General features: G+C 33.7%; 1 pseudogene; it reads left to right on the forward strand.

Annotated features, from left to right (window-relative positions):
- The window catches only part of LOC104244352 (putative late blight resistance protein homolog R1A-3), a 28,191-nt pseudogene extending 14,095 nt beyond the window's left edge, over positions 1-14,096 (forward strand).
- Positions 14,097-23,328: the final 9,232 nt, after the last annotated feature.

Below are 23,328 nucleotides of genomic sequence, written 5' to 3' on the forward strand. Positions count from 1 at the left end.
AACACACTCTTTACGACGATAAAGGCCCAACTAGTATTAGAATCTCAATAATTACCATCAATAGGGTAATAAGCCCGTTTGAATGGGGAATGGATCACCTACACACTCCGATTGTGTTATCAGTCCAATATAGGCCGCCAAACCTATAATTTCAAAGACTATATGGATGTTTGGTTTAACTTCCTATACCTACGTCCAAAAACACACACCTGGTTGTCAAATATAGCGAACAAGCCCAAAAATCAATCCTACCCAGATGGTTTTATGACTGATGGAAAATATTTGAAGGAACAGAGCAGACGATGCCCAGGAGCTTCCAAACAGAAAATGAAATCTCCTCTCTCCCAGATCACATAAAATTATGCAAATATTACTTTGCAAAAAGAATATCTTTTATTATTAATTGGTCATTCGATATAGAACAAATTGAACGGATCAAATACTTAGTAAAAACGCCTAAAATCAAAGGTTGGATTCCTGAAATATACTGCAGCCAAGAAATCCAAACCAATCAGAACAGAATCAAGTAACTCTCAGAATGAGTTAAAGAAAAAACTGCTCGGAATGTTAGCAAACATTGAGTCAGCAGACCCGACGCAAGTACAAGCTATGTTAGAAGCTGTTTCAAGTTCATCCTTTGCAGAAAGCAGAAAAAATGGAGATATGGAAGATTGAGACGGGATAGCCCAAACCTATGCCCACTCTAGCAGATAAACAGTTTCTTACCCTTTCAGAAAAGGAAGACAATGACACTTGACTCTTCGGAAAAGAAGACAACGACATTTGCCCCTTCGGAAAAGAAGATAATGACATTTGCCTCGGAGAGAAAAGAAGACAATGACATTTGCCCCTTCGAAAAGGAAGACAAAGACACCTGCCTCTTAAAAAAAAAGCAAAAGCCAAAAGGAATCTTTAAAGATGACCGTTGATTATGAACGATTGAGATCAACTTAATCTTTTCCTCGAAGTCTATATAAGACTTTCAAATTGTAACATAGAGAGAGACCGAAATCGCCCATTTCTCTCTTCTTATGTTTTCCCTTTCTTTTCTTCTCTGTAAAAAACCCGTTCTGTATGTTTTCAATGTTCAAATAAGAAGTAAGTTTTCTTAGCTTGTTATTTATAATTCCGCATTTTCAATTATATCTTTTAGATCCATAAATTGGTATCCTTCCAACCAGTGGCGGACCCAGAATTTTACACAAGCGGGTTCAATCTAAGATAACGTGAATTAATAGTATAAGCGGCGTCGAACATGCCGAACAGAATTTGGTTGTATCTTTGTTATTTTTCTTCTTTTTTGCCTCTTTTCTTTATAGTGTGATGTTAAAATTAAGTCATATAAAAGTGAGCGCACACTATATTTACAAATTTTGGCATTTTTAAAGTACGAAAACTATTTCCTCCTAATAATTTGTACAATTTATCTTTTTTTCACCAAACACTCTTATCTATTTAATTTAATAGATTTTACTTTTTAAAATTTTTGTTAAACTTTAATAAGAAAGTCATTTAACCAATTAAAAAAATTTATTAACTCCACAGAATATTAAATCCTTTTGTTTCTGTAACCAAGAAGGTATTATTTTACGGATAGAGGACAATAAAAAAGAGTTACAATCTTAACAAAATTAAAGCCAATAATTAAAGAAAGAGGCTAATACATTAAACCAAAATTTTTAATATAAAACAAACAAAAATTTCAACATAAACTAACAAATTATAAATAATTTCATCAAATATTCTTGCATGATTTAGCAAAGTTTATGAATTATCACTTTGTAGAAAGGTTTAATTTTTTTAAAGTAAAACAAAGTTGATTTCTATTGAATTAAGTTAAAAATATGAAGTAACATAGAGAAAAGACAAAATAGAAGTAATTGGAATAATAATTTTACAAGTAAGTTGTGGTTATTGTTAGAGCCCGTTTGGATTGGCTTATTTTAAGTGCTTTTAAGCCAAAATATCTTTTAAGTCATTTTGTAGTGTTTGGATAAAGTAAAAAAGTGCTTTTAAGCACTTGTTTTTAAGCTAAAATGATAAAAATAAGTCAAAAGCTAGAATTCCTAACTTATGACTTTTGGCTTAAAAGTCACTTACAACAAGCCCATCCAAACGGGCTCTTAGACACGCTCACAAGGCCTACCATTGCACATTCTATGTCCCAAAACAAACAGAAAGGGAAAATTTACAAAATGAACACGGGTAATTGTGACTCGAACACACGACCTCGCTTCAAGTCGCTAGCATTGAACCCGCATGACCATGTTTACAGATGTCACATTCGCATCAAGTGGGTTCAAATATATTCCTATATACGCATTTTCCCTATTTTAAACGTAAATTGCCGATGAACATCGTACTATTTTTCGATGAAGCGGGTTCAACTGAACCCAGTTAGTAACACGTGGGTCCGCCCCTGCTTCCAACCATCTTGTCAAGCAAAGGCTAACGTTGCATTAATGTCAATCTTTTTGAACTTAACCCTATTATTTGACCAGAAGTGCTCCTCTAGGAAAGCCTCGCAAGCTAAGAATCTCTATTTGAATATCCTTGGGCACCCCTCCAAAGAAGATTGAGCTTTTGGCCTTATTAACTGGAGTATCAATTATGAAGCCAATGAAAACTGCTGGAAACAATCATACATCATTTTGGCTGATATCACATCACCCCTACAAAATATCAGAAGGCCATCAGCAAAGCCCAATTGCACTATCTGTATTTGACTACATTTAGGGTGGATGTTAAAATCCGATTTTTGTCTTAGGGTCTTCAAATCTCTAGTTAAATATTCCATCAAGAAGGGGATAGTGAATCCCCTTGCCTCAGGCTCTTCTTGGAATCAAATGGTGTAATCAACCTCCAATTAACAAGAATAGAGTAAGACAATGTCTTCAAGCAACTTATGATCCATTTAACAAATCTATCAGAACAGGCCAACCCAATAAGTATTTGTTCTATGAACATCCACTCCAAGAAATCATATGCCTTTTGCATGTCTAGCTTCATCATACATTTAGGTGATAAACCCTTTCTTCCATATTCCTAACTAGTTCATGCCCCATAATAATGTTGGTTGTAATGACTATCCTTAGGACAAAAGCTGACTGACACTTATCAACAAGAGCATCCATAACTCCATGTAGTCTACTGGTTAGGATGTTAGAGATGATTTTATATGTTGTTGTGCAGCAAGATATAAGTCTAAAGTCCTTGACAATTGAAGTTCTTGACCTTGGAAATTAATGTCGCTGACATGCAATTTATGGACTTAAATATCTCATTTGTATCAAAAGAAGTGTAGCACAACCTGTGTAACTTCATCACCTACAATTGGCCAGGCTTCCGTGAAGAAATATGCATTAAGACCGTCACACTCGGGGCCTTAGTATCATCAATACTGTTAAGTGCTTGAACTACTTCCTCACTACTAATCGGACTAATTAATTGTTTCTGCTGATTTCTGTTAAGTACAACCCCATCTTGAATAACTGTAGGATTAATTATGGTGTGCCCAGAAGACTCCTATAAAAACCACCGTTTCATCCTTTATATCAGCTTCAGTATGTAGCAATCCCTCTTGAAGTGACTGTAAATTCCTAATGGAGTTTTGCCTACACATGTTCTTCATGTTAACAAAGAAAAAGTAGAGTTAGAACTTAGAATCTCCTAACACAAGCCATTTGATTCTAGATTTCTGCTTGTATATACTCTCCTCAATTGCTCCCCATTTCTCTAACTGTGATCTCAACTCCTTCTTCTATTAAGTTGGCGTGTAACAGCTGAGTTCCCATTTGTTATTGTACCACCTCGAGATTTTTTCTTATTTCTTCTAGCTTCATGTCTATCCACGTATATTGTCCTATTCAACTTCTTCATATCTTGCTTCACCTCCTTGAGCTTATACCATATCTGCCTCATACACACATTTGTACCAATACTATCCCAGCAATCCTTGATTAATGGTAACAAGTCTTGATGAGAGTTGCTAGGCAATTGAAAAATTGGAATGGCCTAGCACCCTTCCTGAAGGAACACGCGATAATCTAAGCACATTAGATAGCGCGTAAATCGTAAAACGAGAACCTACTTGTTCTTCATGAAGCGGAAGCGAAAACGGATGAATCGTGGCTGGAATTACTGGTCGGCGGTGTGTTGGAGCAACCTCCAATTCCACAGTCTAAACCCTAGTTTGATTGATAGAGAATGCATAGGAAAAATACTGCTTAGAGTAGTATCTTTAGGGTACACACTAAGTGTACTTATATAGGAAATATTAGGGTTAACTAATAACCCTATTGGGCCTTAGAGCACCCCTTATGGGTGGACCCAATATTTCCTACACTTCGCCTGCCGCCCTTCAGTAGTACGTTTTAAAAGGGAATGATCTGAAAAGAAAGGCTCCATCACTATAATTTTTTAAGTTGGCCATAAGTTAATCCATTCTGCATTCACTATAGCTCTATCAATCCAACTATACACATTGTTGTTTGTCACAAGTATAGTCCCTACCAGTGTATTGTAACTCAGTCATACTAGTGTCAAACAAAAATTCTCTAAAATCTCTAACTTCTGCTTCTTGTACAGGATCCCCAAAGTGTCTATCCTCAGCATACAATATAGTGTTGAAATCACCCATTACTAGCCATGGGCTCTGTCGTCCTTCTTCTAGCTCTGTGAGTCTCTCTCATAAACCCCTTCTATCTTGTATTGTGTGATATCCATATACAACAGTGAAATTAAATAACAAGTTGGTTGCATAAATACTAAATTGAAGTGTCATCAGCCAAATCAAGCAGGAATGCAAAGTTCGGGCACTTGACATTGTAAATACTAAATAGGAATCAGAAATGTTGCGATAGGGTTCGACTTGGATTGATAGAGGCAGAGCCAAGATTTGAAGTTTATGGGTTCAGTATTCTAGTTATTCTAAGTTATTAGGTTTTAAATTAAAAATATATACATATTTCATGGATTTTTAAGATAAATATATAATTTAAGTGAAAGCTAATGGGTTTGACCAAACCCCTAGCCGACACTCTAGCTCAACAATATTATGTTGGAACTATCATGTGATCTATGGCACAAGGATGTATAAAAGTTTTGGTATGAAGGAAAATATTTTCCATAGAAAATTTTTTCATGAAAATGAGTGGTTTTATCACTTATTTTCCCTTGTTTGGTTGGTGAGTGGAAAACTTTTTCCGCAAAATATTTTCTAGTATTTGGTTAGAGAGTGGAAAGTATTTTTTATGCTACTCTCCTCACCCCCTTTCTCCAAGTCCTCTCTCCCACCCCTCTCCCCAAATACTCAACTTTTTCAGGACTCTATTTTCTTCAACAATTTAATTATTCTTATAAAAATTCACACAAATACTCCACAACTATAAAGAAAATACTCTTTTTTGGTTGAAAAAGAAAGTACTTTTTCTCCAACATGAAAATAAAGTAATCACTTATTGAAATAAAAGAAAATACCATTTCTACATTATGAAAAGGAAGTACATTTTTGTTTTGTTAAAGTGAAAAAAAATACTTTTTTATATCATAAAAAGAAAATACTCATTTGTTGAAATGAAAAAAAAATCTATCTATAACATGAAAAAAAAGTACTATTAATAACATTTTTATTTAGGGTGGGGTAAGGAGCGAGGGTGGGGGGTTAGGGAGGGAGAGGGTTGGGGTGGGGTTGGTGGGGTGTGGATGGGGAATAGAGTGGGGAAGGTTGAGAAATTTTTTTCCTTCTCTTTGTAGGGAAAATATTTTCCTCCAATTGAAGAAAAATGAGTTCATGAGGAAAATATTTTTCAAAACATTTAAGCCAAACAAACGTGGGAAAATTGAAAAATAGAAAATATTTTTCTTCATACCAAACACAACCTATATCTCCAATGTTTTTGCCTATTATTGGAAAAAAGATTATTTGGTGCACGAAACATTTTGTTTTTACCCAAGTTTTGAGGAAGCTGTATCATTAGTTTGGTAGGAGATATTAGAAAAAATAATACAAACATCAGCTTTATGCATTATTAATACTTTGTTTGGTACATTTTTTCAACCTGTGTGTAATTAATATTTGTATTAATTATACATTATACTTGGTATTATCCTATGTATAAGTAATGCATAGAAAACCATGACATTAGTAATATCAAAGCTATTAATGCATGCATTAGTATGGTTAAAGACAAAATTATCCTTAAAGTCCCTTAAAACTAGAGAATATGGAGGGTATTTTTGTAAACAACTATTTTTCTTAAAAATTATGCAATGCATTATAATTTTAATACACCACACCAAACATTAAATAAGAAATAATATATGCATAACTAATGCTTGCATTACTAATACACCTTATTCCGCACTATTCTTACTAACACATACATTACTAATCCATGCATTACTAATACAACTTATTCCGCACTATTCTTATATACCCCGCCAAACGGGCAACCTAATCTAATATACAAGCATCAGTGAGCAACTTTACCATTCCACCAAACTACACTTCGAACCCGTTTGAATTAGCTTTAAAAAAGACTTCAATTCATTAGTCATTGACTTGTATGTTAATCATGGAATTATCAATCTGTATATGATTCTTCTTTCTATTGGTGGCCTTTCAAATTGTCCTTAGCCAATTACTTCAACTAAAATCTCTCACAAATCTTTCTTTTTTCAATTATTTCTCAAGCAAGCAAGTGTTTCTAACAACTTAATCTTGGTTTGCTGAACTTAAAGGTATGGTTATGTTGAACATCTCTTATTTAATTTCTGTTGTTCTCTATTTGAAATTTACGAGGGTTTTTGTTTTCCGACTCAAAGATATACTGTAACAAAGATTCTTCTTTCTTTTATTGATCAATTAATCATATACTAGCACACTGGCATCTCAAATCAACAACAGATTTAGCTGTGTTGGAAAAGTCATGGTAAAAAATACTCTAACCCGCCCAAGGTTGGTCTGGTGATTGATCCGCCCATTTGTTGAACTTAGTCATCTTGACCCAACTCATTTCAGCCTAAATAAGATTGACATTTCTGGTGTTTTAGACTAACTGCATCTAAAATTATTGTTTATCAAAATAATTGCTTATTACACACCATTAGATGTTTGACCTTGATCAATGTTTCAAGGATCAAAAATGTCACGACCCATTTTCTAAACAAGCCGAGACCGGCACTCGATCACTAAACCTGATCGAGCGAACCATCTCTGCTTATTCAACCTATTATAGCTCCACACTTTATATGCAACAAAGCAATACTCTAACCAAATACTCTTGATTAATTCAAATATTTAAATAAATCAACTCCAAAACTTTATTCATAGTAACTACTGAATTATTGCTAAAGTTATTATAAAATAACATATGAATCTCAACCCAATGACTATGTCTATGAAGCCTCTACTGATAAACTGACGCACTGCTCAGGACATGAGATTTCCTGGTCAGTTCTCTAGATAAACAAAGAAATAGCTAAATGAAAATGACGCTAAGAATACTCCACGAACAAAAGCGGAGCTTACCAATATCACTGGAAGGGAAGGAAGTCCTAACTCGTAACCTGCTCGCCTGCAAATCCGGTTCCTACGTTGTACCGCAGACCAACGTAGGTTCCCAAAAGAGAACGTCAGTACCATCTATTGTACTCAGTGAGCCCCAACAACAGGAGGAGAAACTTTAATAACATATACATTACGAGCAAATGTTCTAAATGCATGTAAAACATAAAGCTTATAAGAATAATTCTAAAATAATTGCATAATAGCAATTTACGAATATTCTAAAAGAAATTCTTTTCTTTTTCTTTCTTTACAAAAAATTACTTCACTTTATACTTTGGGAGTTCCAACTATCCTGACTTAATTCTGTCTCAGTCACCGTGTGATCGGCACGGGTTCGATCCCAACCTGATCGAATAGGTCCAATCCACGAGGTGCCACTCGCTTCATGGTTCTCAGCGCTCATGTATCATACCTTAGCATGGCTAAGTAAATTCTCAGCAACGAGACCATCGGCTCGTGTGCTCCCTACTTTGGCACAAGTAGTTTCAGGAAGTCAACGCCTTGGTCAGGACCCTCGGCCTGGACGATGACCCCTTCTCAGAATAACGGATACTCCCCAAAAATCTTTTCTTTCTAAAACTTCTTCCTTGTGACTTTTTCAAGTCTAAATCTTTTCTTTATAGAACATTATGTACATGCTCATATTGGTGCCCTTAAATGTAAAGCATGGCATAAGAATGAAATAAACATATAAAAATATTTCTAAAGACTCTTTCTTCTTCATAATCTTCAACATGAAAATAGCATATAAGAATAACACAAAAATCTGAAAATTTAAGCACATATAGCATAATAGATCATCTAAACTTTTGCTAGAACAATTCTAAATTAATGGGTACTCACTCGCTCTAATTAAATAAAGATAAACTCTTTTAAGCAATTCATCAAACACCTTGTATGTGTGCTTTTGTAAGTTAAACCACTTTAGTAAAGGGTTATATCAACTCACCTCAAAACTTCTCGAGCCAATACGTAGGCCCCAGTCCAACTGACACCAGTCAAACAATCGATTCTACAACAACCAGTGCATTTTAATCAATTTTAAAGTACTACACCTAAATATGAAATTTATTGTTGATATAGAGGAAGAAGGGAATTAACTATTCAATTTCTACCTATTACCACGGTAGGATAATTATCAATAGGGAATTTTATATACCCAAGTTCAAGGATTAGTGGTTTGTAAAGAACCCTAGGATTTTCGAGCAATTTCAGGTTGCCTCTGCTTCGAACGTCTGTGTTCTCCGCCTCTTTTTTTCTTCTTGTTTTGTTTGTTCGAAACAAGCTTATGCCGTTTCGCCTATCTGAACGAGAAATACGTCATTCTCATTATAAGGCTTTAAGCCTTTTGTTGACAATAGCCCCTTTTATGGGCTTTAAGTTTACTTCTTTTTTTTTCTTCTTTTTTTCTTAACTAATAATTACTAATACCCACTTTTAATAATTAATAATATTAAAAATTATTAATATTTTTCCTAATTGTATATCCAATTATTTAAGTGTATATATATATACACACACATGTATATATATACATATTTCACTATAGGCAAGATAAAATAATAGTAATAATAATAATTCAGTTCTATAATTAGCTTATCTTGAAACTTTTATAAATTTGAGGAGTGTTGCAAAAAACTGCATGAATAATTTATTATCTTAGTACATCAAGAGGAAAATCTTTTTGTGTTAAAATAGATGAAAAAGTAATATTTTTGTAACTGGGCTGGGAGTACTATGGTCATTCCACTTTTTTTTTTGTTTTGTTTGAGAAGTCTGGCTATATCTGCGGTGAATTGTTTCGTGCTACAAGTCAAACTCTCTATACCAGTCTCGTTTGTTCCGATATTTTTTGGCTGCTATAGTGAAGTAGTGTTTTAGACGACATACATTATGACATAATATAAAAATCGGTTATGAGAAAAATATGGTTTTTATAGTGAATGGTTGTTATATAAGGATAAGTAGATCTGGCTGTATATACTTTATGCTTTTTCCTTCATGTTCTTGTGTTTTTTTTTTCTACTTCTCCTAATAAAGGTTTGTGTACTTTTTGTACATCAGACTTGAAAATTTGAAAGGAAGGAAAAGGAAAGATACTTTGGCTTGACTAGTGAGAATTACATAAATGGAAAGAGGAAAACAAAATGAAGGAGAAACAGAGAAAGGGGAAGGAAACAACTCATCGGTATGTCATACAATACCTATACGTATTAAAACCAATATTGGCTTGGATGATTATTCATATAATCCTCAAGAGAAGGCGGAAATACGTCAAAAGACCCTTAAATTTGCCAGTATATTTCATTTAGACATTCGAACAAAGGCATGTTTTAATTGTGCACCTGAACATATAAAGCTTCTTGATCCTCGGTTAAATATGCAAGAGGTTGTTTTATATGTATGTTTGAAAGTTACCTTTATTCATCTCTTCTTCCAGAAAATGGTTATTGAGATTATTTACTAAATCATTAAAAAGGTAAAAGTGTTTCAATGTATGGTTATTGGAAATACTCGTTTTTTTCTTTAACGCTTGCTTTGTATTTTGAAGCAAAGCCCTCTACAACTATGTTAGTTGCCAGTCTACAATGCATAGTAAAATTTGTCAGACAAATTTGCAGCTTTGAAAATTTGATATTAAATTAATACATTTGGTCTTTTGATAGGTCTCATCTTATGTACTTCGCAAGGACATTTTCAATCTTCTGGATTTCATAGAGAGGTTAAAGAATGGACGAGATCAAATTGTTCTTGACATGTATCAAATTGAAAAGCTGAAATTGGAGCTGACATTTATGTCAACATTTCTTCAGCTTTCTTGTTCCAATTTGGATGGTTTCAATGCGAAAATGTCTCGCAAAGTACAACGGGTCGATGATCTGGTTCGGTCAGTTTTCTATGAAAGTGGAGATAACTTGCTGGTTAAATATGACATGGATCATGTCGTTCCTCGCGTCCTGGAAAATATCAAAAGTTGTATCAGCTCACCACATCATTCTAAATCAAGGGTCACCATGACTGAGGAGCAGTTGGTTGAACTTTTGGAATCGCTCCTCTTGAATCTCTGTGATCTTCCCAAGCACTGTGCGGAGTTGAAGACAAAATACGAGATAATTCAAAATGTGTGCAACAATATAAGAGATTTCCTTGGGTTAAAAGTAAATGGTTGCATTGAGCATGAGACAATTGAATACGTCTTACCTCAATTTCAACTTATGGCTGAGAGAGTAGGACACTTCTGTTTTGTCCTTTTGACTGATCAACTTAGTGTCCCTCAACTCAATTTCAAGCTAGTTGATCTACTTGTGAAGATTATTCCTGTTGAACTGGAAGTTATGCATATATGTTCTACAAATTTTACAAATTCAAAGTCAACAGAAGTTGGACACTTCTTTAAGGAGCTCCTAGGAGCCTCTCCATACATTCTTAGAGAATATTTGATTCATCTGCAAGAGCACATGGTAGCTGTTCTTACTGCTGGCACTTCAGCTCGAAACGTTCATGTCGTGATAGAGTTGCTATTGATTATTCTCACAGATATGCCCAAGGACTTTATTCATCACGACAAATTGTTCGATCTCTTGACACGTATTGGAGCACTTACCAGGGAGGTATCCATTCTTGTTTGCAACTTAGAAGAGAAATCAAGGGGTGAAGTGAATACCAGTGAAACAAACTGTGGCAGTCTAGACTTGCTGGAGAGTATTAAACTACTGAAGGAAGATCTCAAGCATGTTTTCCAGAAAGCCCCCGAAGACTCATCTCAACTAAGCTTCCCCATGAGTGACGGACCACTCTTCATGACTCTTCTACTCAAAAGCTTAAATGACTTGCTCAATTCCAATGCATATTCGGTTGTTTTAATAAAGAAAGAAATTGGACTGCTGAAAGAAAGACCTAGAATTCATAAGACCGTTCTTCACGAATGTTGAGCAAGAATTGAACAGAGATCTCTGGACTCGTATTCTAGATGTGGCATATGAGGCAGAACATGCCATTAATTCAATTATTGTCAGAGATCACGGTCTCTTGCAACTTATCTTCTCACTTCCGGGTAACATAGAAAAGATCAAGCTTATCAAAGAAGAGGTATCAAAGAAGATCCAAAAGAACAAGGGTCTTATTGTCGTAAACTCTCCCAACAAGCTAGTTCAGATTGGGTTTGAGGATGAGACAAATTGGATAATAAGGAAGCTCACTAGTGCACCAGCAACACTAGATGTCATTTCGATCATTGGCATGGCAGGGGTTGGAAAAACTACTTTGGCTTACAGAGTATATAATAATAAGTCTATTGCTAATCATTTCGATGTTCATGCATGGTGCACAGTCGACCAAGAGATTTTGTTGTTCAGATGCAAAATTCAGTGAGGATTTTGTTGTTGGTGATAAGCTTCAAAGAGAGCTATATAGAAGGAGGTACCTAATTGTCTTGGATGACTAGTGGGATACTACAGCATGGGATGAATTAACAAGACATTTCCCTGAATTTATGAAAGGAAGCAGAGTTATTTTAACAAGTCGAATGAAGAAAGTGGCTTTTTATGGACAACACTACAGTGATCCTCTTTGGCTTGAATTGCTAAATCTAGAAGAAAGTTGGGAATTATTACAGAGAAAGGTATTCGGAGAAGAAATTTGCCCTGATGAACTATTGGATGTTGGATATGAAATAACCAAAAAATGTAACGGGCATCCGTTGGTACTTCATCTGATTGGTGGAGTAATTGCAACGGAAGAAAAGAACAAGGCTTTGTGGTGTGAAGTTCTAAACAGTTTGAATTCCATTTTATTAGACTATTTTGAATTCATGAAGGTTATACAATTTAGTTATGACCATTTATCAGATCACTTAAAGCCGTGCCTGCTTTACCTTGCAAGCTATCCAAAGGATGAATATATTGAAATATCTGAATTGAAAGATTTATGGAGTGCTGAAGGACTATTGGAACAGATTGAGATGAAAAGTGTGGAAGAAGTAGTGGAGGTTTATTTGGATGCGTTAATTTCCAGTAGCTTGGTAATAGTTTCCGATGAGAGAGCTAGGGCATCGAGTTGCCGAATTCATGATCTTGTGCATGATTTTTGTTTAATAAAAGCTAGAGAGGAACAGCTGTTTGATTTCATAAGTTCAAGTGCTCCGTCTCCTCCTTCAGAACGGGTGCCACGTGCAATGATCATTCGTTATGACCGACGTTCTTTTTCATTTGGATGAAAATTTTGTCCTGTTCAATCCAGAAAAGAAAAATCCTTATGTTAAACGCCTCCTCTCTTTGAAGGTTTCTGATGGGAAGCACACTCATCTTTCCTACAACTGTCACCTAAGACACTTGAGACTTCTTAAAAGGTTGGAGCTGCACAAAATAAGATTGACGTATTCTTTGCTGAATGAAATAGGCATGCTTGTTCATTTAAGGTGCTTAAAAATTCAGATGAAGGCAAAAGCTCTTCCTCCGTCATTTTCAAACCTCTTGAATCTGGAAACTCTTGTGGTGGATAACCAGGGATCAAACATGGTACTATCACCTAGTATTTGGAGTCTTGTAAAGTTACAACATGTGAGCATGGATAGTTGTTCGGTCTTTGATTTGGATACTGATGAATCAACAGTATTAGAAGAGGACTTAAAGTTAGAGAATTTGAGAATATTGTATGGTTTCCTCTTCGGGAAACAGAGAGGATGTTTTCAAAAGGTTTCCCAACCTTCGAAGCCTTACATTCACCATTGAGGAACCCTGGCTTTGTTCAGCAGAGCAGATTTGTTTTCCAAGATTGGATATCCTTGATGAACTTGAAGAAGTTCACGCATATTTTTGCCCATGTATACATCAGTGTGATTTTCACTTCCCTTCAAGCTTGAAAAAACTTGTATTGGGGAGCTTTGCTCTGCCATCCAATTCACTGTCAAGAATTGCGAGACTGCCCAACCTTCAAAACCTGAGTCTAGAAGAAGCAATCATCCAGGGGAAAGAATGGAACATGGAAGAAGAAGACACCTTCGAGAATCTCAAATCGCTGACATTGGATAGGGTGTCTTTTTCTAAATGGAAGGTTAATGGAGAGGAATCCTTTCCCGTGCTTGAGGAATTACAAATACTAGACTGTACTGATCTTACGGAGATCCCGGACAGTTTTGGTGATACTTTTTCATTAAAGTATATCTCACTGTTGGGCAGCCGCCAACTTGAAGTTTCAGCCATAAGGATTAAGGAATATGTTGCAGATATGACGGGAGAAGACAAGCTTGAGGTAAAGTGCTACTCCTGAGTGCATGCGCGAGATGGGTCATGGTAGGTCCTTAATTATCTGGGCAAATCTCTGTGAGTATGTCATACGAATGTATTAACTTTATTCGTACATTAATTTCCTTTTATATTATTTTTGTCCATTGTGGTTAATACAGTAACTGATTATCAAGTGTTACTACGACTTCGATCTGTTCAATTTCTTTTTGTTTCCCTTTTGTGTGTAGACAGCAGAACTATCCTGAAAAATAAGTATATCATGTATGTTCCAATTTTTTCTATTTGCTTCTTACTCTGACTATGGTTCTTCTATTAACAACTCTGTTTGCCACTTTAAAATGCAAAAAATCTCAAATCGCTGCTTTTTCCCATGTAGTTTTGAAACGTTTGAAGTTTTCTTCAAATGACATATTAACCTATGTTGCTGCCTGGTGACCAGGAGGTCACGGGTTCGAACCGTGGAAATCGCCTCTTGCAGAAATGCAGGCTAAGGTTGCGTACAATAGACCCTTGTGGTCCACCCTTCCCCGGACCCCGTGCATAGCGGGAGCTTAGTGCACTGGGCTGTCCTTTTTTTAATATAATATAGTCCAGATAGAAGAGATAAAATTTTCAGCAGATAGATAAAAAAGAATTTTTAACACTAAGAATTAACTTACTGTGATACGATGATCAACTTAGGAAGTAGACAATGAAGCATCATCTATCTGTAGCCATAGATGATATCTTAGTGCTTTAGACGGTCTATTAGATGGTATGATCTCTGAATTTCTTTCTAATACAAGTGACCGATTGGAGGTAATGCATTTGCAGCGAATATAAGAGCAACAGAAACAGTTTCCCCTTTGCCTAATTCAGTGTTTATTGAAAAGAATGATATACATTCACCAGTCAAAAAAAGATGATACACATTTGCTTGGACTATGTGATGCTTGTAAGACTCAGATGGTTCGGGCACATTCAAAGGAGGAGCACTGATGCACCGGTGAGGAGGTGTGAGCGACTAGCTGTAGTGGGCACGCGGAGAAGTAGAGAGCGACCTAAGAAGTATTGGGGAGAGGTGATCAGACAGGACATGGCGCGACTTAGGATTACTGAGGACATGGCCCTTGACAGGGAATTATGGAGGTCGAGCATTAAGGTTGTAGATTAGGGAAAAATTGTGAATATTTCTACAGCACAATAGAGTGAGACTAGCCAGTTAGGAGTTAGACTAAGAATGTCATTGCTCGTCCATTGATGCAGGGCTTTACCTGCTAGTTTTTACTATACCAGCCATCTATTTCGTATTTCGTATTCTGTATTTCATATCTCTTATATTGCTGTTATTTTATTATGCATTTTTATGGTACTAATATATCGTCTCCTGTTGCTTTTTTGAGCCGAGAGTCTCCTGGAAACAGCCTCTCTACCCTCCGGGGTAGGGGTAAGGTTTGCGTACATATTACCCTCCCCAGACCCCACTTGTGGGATTATACTGGGTTGTTGTTGTTGTTGTTGTTGTTGTACGTGATGCTTGTAAGTTCCTCTCACAGCCAGAAGCGGACCTATGCTATACAGAGAGGGGTCATCGGCACCCGTAAAGTTCGGCAAAAATTTCATGTATACATGTATATGTCTTTAGAAAATAGTGATATATTAGTAGTGAACACCCAATATACAAGCAGATTTTGGTTGAATCGAAAAGTGCACCTGCGACTTTCAAATCCTGGGTCCGCCTCTGTTCACAACACCTGTCCTCACTTTAGTACTAATTGAGTTTGTTAACAGTAATGCATGGGTTTTTCTTTCAACGGAAGTTACAAGATTGAAGGGGAGCCTTGGGCAACGGTCAAGTTATCTCCGTGTGACCTATAGGTCACGGGTTCGAGTCGTGTAATCAGCCGCTGGTGCTTGCGTCAGGGTAGACTAGACTGCCTACATTACACCCCCTTAGGGTGCGGCCTTCCTTGGACCTTGTGTGAAAGCGAGATGCTTTGTGCACTGGTCTGCCCTTTTTAGAAGTTACAAGATTCTCTTCAGTTCTTGTCACTCTCTATACACTCTCTATAGTCTTTGTAATTTTTACTGCAGAACTGTTGTCCATATTATCGGTGTCTCACATTGGAAAAACATTGGCAACAGTTTGTCGTTGCTTTGGAGGGTTATTATTGGGTGAAATTCAAAAATAGTCAAATTTACAAGTAGTAATTGAAAAATAGCCACAGTTTTAAAAGTAATCGAAATTTAGCCACTTTTCATGTAAAGATAAATATAAACGAAAACACTGTTCAAAATGCAAAAAATATTCCAGCATAATATACTGGAGTTCCAGTATAATATATTGGACTTCCAGCATAATATGCTAGAAGTTCATACACAAGTGCTCCAATTTCCGGTATATTATGCTTGAACTTTTCGTGTTGCAGCAAAATAGTGCCTATTTTTCAATGATTTTGCAAACGCTGACTATTGTTCAATTACCGGTCCAAAAACTGACTAGCTCGTGCTATTTTCATGTTATTATTTGAATATACAGCTGTAGACTTGCACAAGAATCCTTGTATCATTAGTAAGCTGTAGTAACATCAGACATGCAAAACTGCAGTATAAATATGCTCTATAACCATCTTTGAAATAGCAAGCAGTTGAAAACCAGAAGATGTTCCGAGTGTGGATCGGCACATGCAATTCAGGAAAAACCATATTAAAATATAAAGTGTGTAGAACCAAAACACAACATACAGATGCACATAAAGTGAAAAGTTGATATGGTTTTCCTGGGAAAAAATTACAACTGCGTTTATAGAAAAATTACAATGAAGTGACACGAGACTTTAGAAAGAAGTGTAATGATGAGGATGATGAAAATCTAAGTGCTAAATTTTACATATGGAATAGGTATTTATAGAGACTCAACAAGATAACTAATACTTTTTCAATCCATATATCCTTAAAAATTGGATGACACATTTTCACAATTAATAGATGTATCCTTTAATACCTACCCCCAATATATTGTGTTGGTCTCTAACTAATAATACCAACAAAGCTCACGTATTTTGTAGCAAATGCCATGTGATTAATAGCACAAGGATTAATAATGGTTTGTATATCCAATGCTTTGCATATGCTTACTCCATCAGAGCACATATGTGCACATATTCTCCGTAAGACGTGCAGAGAGTTCGGGAAAAATCGTACTCCACGGGTATGCTATAGACAATCTACCATAATACAAATATTAGCAACTATTTTCACGACTCAAACTTGTAACCTATATATCATACATAGATAATTTTACTGTTGTTCCAAGATTCAACTTCACACATTAGGTTGCCTGCATACTTAGGGCCCGTTTAGCCATAAGAAATTTTTCACTTTTTTCAGATTTTTTTTTTACTTTTTCGGAATCAGTGTTTGTCTATGAAAATTTTAAATTTCACTTGAAGTTGAATTTCGAAAGTTTTCGAAAATTTAAAAAACTCCAAAAAGCTGTTTTTCAAAAATTTCATTTCAAATTACTCATAAAAATTCAAAAACAGCTCCAAATTGCATTCATATTCAAACACAGCTCTAATTTTCAAATATCCATTTCACTTAAATTTTTTTTTTTTTACTTTTTTCCCGAAATTTTACAATTCTTATGTCCATACGCCCACTTAATTTTCTCTTACTTAACTATTCATTTTTTGACCACTTTCTCAACGTGTCCGGTAACATGTCGGAGCTAATTTTGATTATATTAATTGACATCTATATAACTATTGAAATATGCTATTTGTTCACTCTTACTTGTTCATTATTGACTTTATATACCCTTTAAAAAATAATAAATTAAGTGCATAATTTATCATGATACATATATTAATTGGTATATAGTCTTAATGAATTTGAAAAATGATTTGGAATGAGTAATTAATGCTAAGGGCAAAATCACAACCCTTTCTCGTTCCTTTCATGTTTATAGTTTTTTTTTTCCTCCGTCTATTATTCGTTAGCTAACATGTTGCTAATTATATAATTATCATGGCTACTACTAAAATCTGGGTGTACATTTTATGTGACCCGGTTCTAATTCCCAACAAGGTTAAATAGAACGTATCGTGAATCACGGGTGCATTTCATGTAGCGTGGCTTGCGATATGTTTTTAATAACCTTGAATTAATTCTTTAAATAAGTAAAAGCGGTTTTCAAAGGTTAAAATGCACATAGGTTTCAAAGACGTTTTAAATTCAAATAAATAGGCCAATTATAACAGTTGAGTGACCGTGCTAGAACCACAGAACTCGAAAATGTCTAACACCTTCTCCCGGGTTAACAGAATTCCTTACCCGGATTTCTATGTTCGCAGACTGCAATACAGAGTCAATCTTTTCCTCGATTCGGGATTTGAACCGGTGACTTGGGACACCATAAATTATCCCAAGTGGCGACTCTGAGTTTAATAAATAAATAATCCCGTTTCGATTGTCACTTTAAGTTGAAAAAAAACTCTTTTATACTCCTTTTCGGGGGTGTAGGAAAAAAGGAGGTTTGACATGCTTAAAATGAATTGGGTGTGTGTCGGCTGGACTTGTCTTCACGAGAGGCGTCGTCACGACCGGGTCTGGATTTAGGGTCGTGACATCTGAGATCTTCAATCAACTTGTGATATTTGTTGATTTGTGCAGTTATGTCCTTGTCCTCCGTCATCTCCCACTTGTAGTAGTTTTCAATTACAAACTTTTGTTTAGTAGCATCTTCAACAGTGTACTTTGTTATCATTGACTCCCAGATTTCTTTTGCCTCCTTATAGAAAACGTAGACATCGAACAATTCGTTAGAAAGAGTAGAAATTATATGTCTACATACCTTATTAGCATGAACCCATTGATCCATCTGAATGGAAGTTGCTTCAGTTGGCTTAGGATCAGTAAGTGCAAAAGCAACTTCATGCATATCCAAAATAGAAAGCACTCGTTCCTACCAACGCTTAAAATTATCTCCACCAAAAACCTCAATTTTCGAAACATTAAGAAAAGGTCTAGCAAAGGTAATTGGTGATAGGACAACAACAGAAACAGTTGGTGCGGCAGGTGTAGTAGCATCAACAACAACATTAGCAGCGTTATTCTCCATAATAACTACGTGTAAATATCCTTAAGATTGTTGGAAAAATTGGATGATTATGGAGAACAAAAAGTTTAGCTTGAGGCGTGTCAAGGATACTGTCCTTAAGGATATTTTGCCCACACCGTGATGAATATTATTAGGCGTATCCCTCAGGATTCAACAAACCCTTCTAGTATAATTAGGAGGAGAAACAACAAAGACTTATGAAAAAAAAATTATGCTCAAAAGAAAAGGGAAGAAAAGTTTTAACTTTGTTCACTCTCCTACAAGATGAATAGAGAAATATATATAGTCCAAAACAAATGGACTATCTTTCATATAACGTCCAAGCATAATGGCTTTTTCAAAATAGAATGACTGTTACAAACAAACGTTTTCATTAGAAAATTAAAACGTTTTGAAACATCAATACAATTAAGACTAAATAGTCAGTTTGCTTTTGATTGAGTAACGTCCAAAATGAAAAGCCATTAAGGCTTTAATAAACAAAACATAAAACCATTTAAGACTACAAAATGTCTACAAATCTCATATATACATATATATTAGTATTAGTATCCGCGTGGATGCGCGGACACTAATCATGTCAAATATTTAAGTTATTTGAATTGTATGTAAATAATCTTAAAATTGACATTTTCTCAGTAAATATAAATAATCATTGGATATTAAATACATATAAAAAAATTAGCAATTTCTTCTTTTTTTTATACCATTCTTGCCGATGTCATTGGATCCTAAAAATAGTGAGGAAGCAAAATAATAACTCATATTTATGGCAAAACAATCAAATGTTGAGACAATGAATGACTCTTTGGATAAAACTTAACTCTTTTACTAGTACTTGAACTCTTTTTTGTTGTGTTGATATCTCTTAAAAAATATTTCTTTCTTAAAATTTCAGTTTCTAAAACATTATTTTTCAATAATAATTATTTTTATAATAATGTAATTGAAAATATTATTCTTAATTTAAAACTCATTTTACTTGGCTATCTAAAAATATAAAAAATTCTTTAGCTAGTGAATTTTGATATTTGACATTAACCATGTTAAATATCTGAGCTATTTGAATTATATGTAAATAACCTTAACATTTAAACCTTCTAAATAATTATAGATAATCGTCGGATATTAATTAAGAAACACTACATGAAAAAAGACTAATATTTTCTCAATTCTCATAGTGATAATTTTATTACTATTGTACCGGAGGGAGTAACTTTTCTATTGCAGATAATATATAGGACGCATTCGTTTTTAGATCTTTCTAACATTTTTTTTCATTATTTATTTTCTTTTATCTTATTTTCTATGTCATTATTTCTTTGGTTACAAAAAATTAATTTATTTCACTATAAAAGGATGAGTTTTAATAAAAATTGTCTACATATGAACTTTAATTATACTTTTAGTCTTTGGTTGAAATTATTTCATATTTTTCTTTTGGCTTTATCTAATCAGCCTAAATAGGTGCTCACCCAACCACTTAAATTAAATAATTGAATGATGTGTAATTTATATATAATTCATATATAATATGTGTATATTCGTGTGTTGTCGGTATATCATCTATTTATATTAGCTATAAAAAGTAAACAATAAATATGGCCGGATATTATGTAAATATTCCATAAGATTTCGATTTTTGAGTTTATCCATGATATAACTTCTATTATAATAACTAGTATTAGTACCCGCGCGGATGCGCGGACACTAATCATGTCAAATATTTAAGTTATTTAGATTGTATATAAATAATCTTAAAATTTACACTTTCTCATTAAATACCGATAATCATTGGATATTAACTACATGAAAAAATTAACCATTTTTTCTATTTTTCTTTTTTGATACCATTTTTGCCGGTGTCATTGGATTCTAAAAATAGTCAGGAAGCAAAATAATAACTCATATTTATGGCAAAACAATCAAATGTTGAGACAATGAATGACTCTTTGGATAAGATTTAACTCTTTTACTACTACTTGAACTCTTATTTGATGTGTTGATATCTCTTAAAAAATATTTCTTTCTTAAAATTTCAGTTTCTAAAACATTATTTTTATAATAATGTAATTGAAAATATTATTCTCAATTCAAAACTCATTTTAGTTGGCTATCTAAAAATATAAAAAAATTCTTTAGCTAGTAAATTTTTTTTACTCCATTTTGATATTTGATATTAACCATGTTAAATATCTGAAATATTTGAATTATATGTAAATAACCTTAGCATTTAAACCTTCTAAATAATTAAAGATAATCGTCAGATATTAATTAAGAAACACTACATGAAAAAGACTAACATTTTCTCAATTCTCGTAGTGATAATTTTATTTTTGCACTATTCTCATAGGTGTCATTGGAACCTAAAAATAGCCAAAAAGTGAAATAATAACTCATATTTACGGCAAAGCACAAAGGTTGACACGATGTAAACGATTATTTGATTATAACGTGACTCTTATACTATGACTTGAACTCTTATTTGGTATGATTTTATCTTTCAAAAAATATTTTTATTTTGAAATTTTAATTTCTAAAACTTTATATATATTATAATAATAATTATCTGAAATTTCAATTTCTAAAACTTTATATATATATTATAATAATGATTATCTTTATAATGATGCAAGTGAAGATATTATCCTTAATTTAAAATTCACTTTAATCGGCTATCTAAAAATTTAAATGATTCTTTCATATGGACAAATGGACTATCTTTCATATAACGTCCAAGCATAATGGCTTTTTCAAAATAGAATGACTGTTACGAACAAACGTTTTCATTAGAAAATTAAAACGTTTTGAAACATCAATACAATTAAGACTAAATAGTCAGTTTGCTTTTGATTGAGTAACGTCCAAAATGAAAAGCCATTAAGGCTTTAATAAACAAAACATAAAACCATTTAAGGCTAGAAAATGTCTACAAATCTTATATATACATATATATAGGTATTCAAAATCAGTTTTATTATTTCAAAATTGTATTGTACAATCTGTTACAAACAATAAGAGTAATTTGTTTAATAAAGAGCAATTAATATTATATCAAGGAATGAACATAGAAATTAATTTGAATATTTCTTTTTGAGATATTAAAAATATTATTTTTTAATACAAGCATGGGCGGTCTAGTTCATGAATGGTAAAAATGTCAAGAAAAAGACCAATAAAATGAGTTTGACTCGATGTGCATACTATGTTTGGCAGTAAAGGAACCAACAAATATTTCAGGATAGAAGGAGAGGAGATGCTACTATTATTTAGGATGTACATGTTCAAGGTGCAGGCAGTAGAAAAATAGCAGGCCAATAAAAATAAATAAATTACTATCCTTAGTTTCTGCTAGTTATGAATATAGTAGTTATGACTTATAGATTTTGAAGTTTTGTAGTAGAATAGTTATAGAGTGGCACATTATTACTAACTTGGGGGTGTTTGGGGGGGGTGTTAAAACTGGTTGTAAATACTACTTTTTTCCTAATATATAAAATCTTTAATTACCAAATTAATAATAATAATGAACCGTTTCTATAAAAGCCTAAGACGATATTTTGTTCCTCACTCGAAGTACCTACCATTTTTTCCAACTTGCGGCATCAATGCTTGTAAGTTGTAATAGAGCTACATGCTTTAATTTGAGTAACTTGATCCTGTTAAAATACATACTAATACATTGAATTTAAAGTGAATTTTGAGAAGAGAAGGTAAATATTAAATTTAAATAATGAGTTTAAATGATGTATACATTAGTGTATAAATTTTTTACACCTTTAAATTAAGTTGATTTTTAACTCTTTATGAAAAATGAATCATGGTAACTTAAAGATACTTTTTAAAATTAGATGTCAAACAACTAATGGAGTTTGAACCGTCCACCTTCTGCGGAAGGCATGAAGCTCACCAAGCCCAGAACTCAATTATACTGATTAAACTATACAACAATTTAAAACTATTTATCCTATAATTTTTTATATATATAATATTATTTGTATGTCCATTCCTTTGTATACTAGGTCTAGTGAAAGAAATTTTTATCAAAAAAAGAAGAAATTATTTTTTATGATATCTTGAATTTTTATCCCTAAATTAGCATTACAGTTAAACCTCTCTATAACGGTCTCGTTTGTTCCGGATATTTTTGGATGTTATAGCGAAGTGCTGTTATAGAGAACATATATTATAACATAGCATGAAAATTGGTTCCGCAAAAGCTTAACTTTTATAGTGAAGTGTTGTTATATAGTCACACCTCTGTATAATAGCATCCCTATATAACAACACTTCACTAAAAAAGTCAAACTTTTTCGAAATCAATTTTCATATTATGTTATAATATATGTTCTCTATAATATTAATTCGCTATAACATATAAAAATATTTAAACAAATGACAGTGTTATATAG

The sequence above is a fragment of the Nicotiana sylvestris genome, chromosome 5 (assembly GCF_000393655.2).
Source record: "Nicotiana sylvestris chromosome 5, ASM39365v2, whole genome shotgun sequence".
NCBI classification, from domain to species: domain Eukaryota; kingdom Viridiplantae; phylum Streptophyta; class Magnoliopsida; order Solanales; family Solanaceae; genus Nicotiana; species Nicotiana sylvestris.